General features: G+C 45.0%; 1 long non-coding RNA gene across 2 annotated transcripts; it reads left to right on the top strand.

Moving 5' to 3' along the window:
• The first annotated feature begins 875 nt into the window (after positions 1-875).
• Positions 876-3,812, top strand: LOC129637924 (uncharacterized). 2 transcript variants are annotated; one of them, XR_008707635.1, is made up of 3 exons: positions 876-1,059; positions 2,567-2,738; positions 3,473-3,812. It is a non-coding gene; the product is annotated as an uncharacterized LOC129637924 (long non-coding RNA). The 2 variants fall into 2 exon arrangements; XR_008707636.1 differs by having other exon boundaries at positions 876-1,049.
• Positions 3,813-5,376: the final 1,564 nt, after the last annotated feature.

Genomic DNA, 5,376 nt, shown 5'->3' on the forward strand with positions numbered 1-5,376 from the left:
CCGTGGCTTCTCTTGTTGCAGATCACGGGCTCTAGGGTGCTCGAGCTCAGTAGTTGCAGCCAAGGGGTTCGTTGTCCTACAGCATGTGGAATCTTCCTGGACCAGGGATCGAACCTGGATCCCCTGCATTGGCAGGTGGATTCTTAACCACTGGACCCCGAGGGAAGTCCCTCTCCATATACCCCTGACCCACCTGGCATCAGCTGCAAATAGCATCCTGTGACTCCACCTGGAGGCAGTGACTGGCTCCAGGTGCTACCTGGAGGAGGAGAGGACCATAAATCATTGAGAGGCAACAGTTGGAAGGTGAACTTCCCAGCTGCCCCTGCTTGATGGGACGATCCTGAGCCATGAAGCCAGCCACAGATCTCAGAATGTTCAAGGCCCCAGTTACCTGCAAACTCACCTGCTCACTGACACACCCTTGACTGGCTCTTCTCCCTGTCCCACCCCCTCATGGTCACCCTGGTTCACTTCCCAATCATGTGTACCCAAATCCTTGGGGAACATGAACAAAGATGGCCAGAATCTCCTATTTCTCTCAAATTGACTATTTAAGAAGCATCTGAGGAGGATGGAAATGGCAGCCCACTCCAGTATTCTTGCCTGGAGAATCCCATGAACAGAGGAGCCTGGTGGGCTACAGTCCAGGGGGTTGAAAAGGGTCAGACGCGACTGAGCAACTGTCATTGAGGAGGGCTGTGCTACAGAAGGCCCAGGGAAGAGGGATGTCTGAAATGATGATGAGACACCCCAGAAGTAAGCATCTGTGGTAAAAGGTTGCATCTTCACCCTTTCATTTATTCAGTTGTCTCAGCTGTACCTCGTTGCAGAGAAGATTTAAGGCCACTTTCAACAACACATGTGTAACACTCATGTCAGTTGGGTCACCCCGTGCCTTATCAAATGACGTCATGCCTTTGCAGTGGCTTGGTCCTTAGGGCACCACGTCCCCCTCCAGCGGTGTGTTCTGGGGTTCAGTGTGAACCTTGCCGGTTTGCCTCGAACCCCCCTGCTCAGACAAACACATCCTTTCTGGCCTTTGTTAGGTACGTGAGGGTAAGTTTCATGCACTGGGTTTTAATCTTTTTCTTATTGACTCATAGGAATTCTTTATATATGATAGATCTCAATGCTTTTGTGTAAAATTTTAAAACGTGTAGCTATATGCACTGCACATCTTTCCCCAAACTGAGTTAATGTTCACTTCTTTTCAAAATTTATTTACTAAAATAATTTGATTATTAGAAGTTTTATACTTTAATTTAGTGATAGTTGTCAATATTTTCCTTTAACATTTGCACTGTTTGTGTGTGTGTGTGTATGTTTTTTTTTTGTTTTTTTTTTTTTCAGAAAAAATGTTCTATGGCTGATTGTGTTGGTGGCCTCCAATATTAATTCTATCCTTCTGCCTTAGTAACAGAATTCCAGTTTTTAGCTGGACATATTGCCACTCAGCTTAAAGACTACATTTCCAGTCCTTTTCCCAGTTGGGTATGGCCATTAGACTGATATCTGGCTGATGGTATGAGAGTGAAAGCATTTTGTGGGACTTCTGGGGCATTTCCCTTCCCTACCTTCTTCATTCTGCCATCTAGAGTGTAGGTGTGATGTCTGGAGCTCCAGAAGCTGTTTTGGACTTTGAGGCAACCTCAGAATGGAAGCGACATACTGAATACGGCAGGGTAAAAGTTAGGAGCCTAATTCCTGGTATCACTGTGGATCAATCATAACAGTTTTTCTGGTTTTGTTTAGTTTTGTCTCATTGCCTACGTCTAGAGGGATTATACCTGAGATATAAATGGTATTAAGTAAGAGAGAGCTTACTTAAGCCACTATTGCTTTGGGTTTTTCAAGTTGAATACACTTCCCTATCCTACATTTTCTTTTAAAATTTCACAACTTTACTTTCCACATGTACTTCTTTAACTTGTCTGCAGTTGATTTTTGCTCATGTGGGAGGTGGGAATCTAATTTTATTCTTTTTCCATATGGACAGCTAATTGTCCTAGCATCATTTATTGAGTAGTTCAGAACGAAGTAAAAGGTGTTTTGGAATAAATGCATTTAGTAAACAGTTACTCAAGACCCACGTAGATAGCACTGTAAAATTAACTTTGGGACACAAATTTTAAAAAAACCACTTAAATACAGGGGCTTCTCTGGTGGTCCAGGGATTAAGACTTCACACTTGCACTGCAGGGGGCATGGGTTCAATCCCTGATTAGGGAACTAAGACCTTGAAGCTTGGCCAAAACAAACTGACAAAAAACACTTCGATAAATGGAAAGATACACCATGCATATAGATGGAAGGATAATCCATGGATGGGAAGGTAATTCTCCCCTCAACTAACTTATAAATTCACTGCCACCCCCAATCAAATCCTAATGTAGGTTTTTCAAGTTATATTTGCAAAGATAAACAAAAACGGGTTAGGAAATTAGGGAAAAGAAGAAAAAACCAGAGATGATGGTTCTTGCAGTTGTCAGAGACGGGCCACAATTTCCCTGTGAAAGTTTTGGCATCTGATATAGGGAGGGAAACATCTATTTTTATCCAAAAGGTAAAAGCAGACCACTGCCAAGCAGGAGGTGTGGATTCAACGCTTGGCTCGGGAAGATCCCCTGGAGGAGAAAATGGCAACTGGCTCCAGTATTCTTGCTGGGAGAATCCCATGGACAGAAGAGCCTGGCAGGCTACAGCCCATGGGGTTGCAAAGATCTGGACACGACTGAGTGAGTAAGCAACAGTAATAAGGAGGTAAATGCCATTGTTCCTGGGAACAGTGGAGACATTTAGGGGGTGACCGCTCAGGGGAGCAGGGTTTCTTTGGGGGGTGATGAAAATGTTCTAAAATTGGTTGTGATGAGTCACACAACTCTGCAACCATATGAAAAACCATACCATTTTAAATGGATGAGCTGTATGGTATAAGAAATATATCTCAACAAAGCTGTTAAAAGAAAATAAAAAGAGGACAAAGAAAAACACACAGTAAGGTGTCATACATGTGTGGGTGTGAGCCCTGAGGCTTCCAGGCTCTAAATAAGATCCTAAACTCAGTGGGGTGACTTGCAGAAATGGGTTGTTATCTAAAAGTCTTTAAAAACCCACAGCATCTCCCAGAGTCGTGACCTGGGAGGTCTGAGCCCTCTGACTATGATAATTAGCGGGCTGGCCAGACCTGGTCTAGGCCCCCAGGAAAGTTATCTTCTCTGCCTGGAGGAGAATGCTTCCTTTTTGGCTTTTTTTAGAAAAAATGTAGGGACTTCCCTCATGGTTCAGTGGTTAAGACTTCTTCCAGTGCAGGATGTGTGGGTTTGATCCCTGGTTGGGAAGCTAAGATCCCACACGACTCTTGGCCAAAAAAAGAAAAAAACCAAAACACTTAAAAAAAAAAAAAAAAAAAAAAGCAATATTGTAACGAATTCAATAAAGGCTTTACAAATTTTTTAAAATTTTTATTGAGGTATTGCATACAGAAGAAGGAAACGGCAACCCACTCCAGTATTCATGCCTGGAAAATCCCACGGACCGAGGAGCCTGGTGGGCTACAATCCATGGGGTCGCAAAGAGTCGGACACAACTGAGCAACTTCTGTGTATTGCGTACAGAAAAGTACACACGACACAAGTGTACAACACGTTGGATTTCACAAACTGAATGCATGCGCGTAACCAGCACGCAGGTGGAGAAATAGAATTTTCCAGGCCCCCAGAAGTGCCCCCATACCTCCTGCTAGTCATACCCTGACTTCCAGCAACGTCGATTATTGTTGCAGGTTTTATTCTGTATACAAATGGGATTGTACAATACGCGCTGTTTTGCCTGGCACCTTTTAACAGATCTATTCCTTTTTTTTTTTAACTGCCTACTATGCTTCTGTTCTTTGTTGCTGGGGGTGAAGGGTGGGAAGGAAGTGAGACAAGCCTAAGGAATGAGCATTTTAAGGGGTCCTGGTGACTGGTGTTTGTGCTGGCAGGAAAGGGCTGGGGATGGGGAGGTAATCTAAGGGTGGCCTAACTCATGAACCCCAAAGATGATCTCTGTTCACAATAAATTCTGAGAGAGCCAGCTGCTCCTTGACCCTTGGCCCACCAGGAGGACCTTCACACAGCATCCCTGCACAGGACTACATGAATAGCGCCCCCTGGAGCCTGCAACACGGTGGCTTGGCTTTCAAACTGCCTTTCAGAGAACAAGACTGGACCATCTGGGAAATGAGTGTCAGGGCAGCTTGGCGTAAAGCTGGGCTAGGTTCCTGGTGAAGACACTGTCTTGCCCCCATCACCAGCTACAGGACCCCAGCATCAGTCCCCACTGAAGACAGGGGGCGTCGGTGGGCCCTCCCGTCCAGCGTGGCCTCTGGGTCCAGCCATTCTCCTGGCAGAATCTGTTCTGGCTCCGATGCTTTGGGCATCAGAGACCATGGATTCTAAAGCATGCAAGTCCTTAATGAAAGTCTGGGTGGCCTGGCTTGAGATTTGAGGCAACCATGTGCTTCGGTAAATCAAGGTGACATTTGCAAAGAGGCTAGGGAGTCCCTCGAGTCTCTTGGAACCAGGTTTTGGGGAAAAGCAGCAGTGAATGGAGAGGGAGATGCACGGGGCTGCCTGAGGGGGCCTGCAGAACAGTCAGGGGAATGAGACAGTGAGTCGGGCCACGTGGACTCTTGGGGTGAAGCAGAGGCCGGAGCCAAGAGTGGGGGAAGCAGAGAGTGAGAGCCTGGACTCGGCCATGTGGCCCGGGCTGGTCATCCCTCCGCCACTCAGTTCACTCCTATGACCTCCAGCAACTGTTTATTCTCCTTGCATCTCGTCTGCTCACCTTTCAAACAGGGTTGGTGACAAACCTCAAATGGCAGTAGTGCAGGGTTTAATGAGGACGAACGCCGAGAAGACGAAGAAAACAATCCCTGAGAGAAATGGTGATTTTAAACTGAGACAATCAAAAGCCAGTGAAGACGTAGAGAATTTTTTGAAATGGAAAAGAAAATGAAGATGACAGCTTTAAATTGTGTATATATAACACAAAGTTGTAATCAACCAGGAAATCGGGCTTAAAGGTTACCCTGAACGAGAGATGAAAGTTAAGAGGTTTAAAATTATGATGAAATAAAGTGACAAAATGAATGTGATTTAAGATCGAAGATCAAAGCCTAAAGTCTGAGATTAAAAGATTAAACTTGGGAAAGGTAAAGAGGTAAAGAGTTTCAGCAGATGCAAACGACCACCCATGAGATAAAGAGAGTTTTTTCAAGGGGACGGGACCCTGGATGAAGATGTGACTTTGAGAATGAAGACAGTGCTGTTTACCTTCTAAACAAGAAGTAAACTTGAAAGAGGACTAAGAGAAAAACCTTTTTAAAGGGAA

Source organism: Bubalus kerabau, chromosome 23 (genome assembly GCF_029407905.1).
Source record: "Bubalus kerabau isolate K-KA32 ecotype Philippines breed swamp buffalo chromosome 23, PCC_UOA_SB_1v2, whole genome shotgun sequence".
NCBI classification, from domain to species: Eukaryota; Metazoa; Chordata; class Mammalia; order Artiodactyla; family Bovidae; genus Bubalus; species Bubalus kerabau.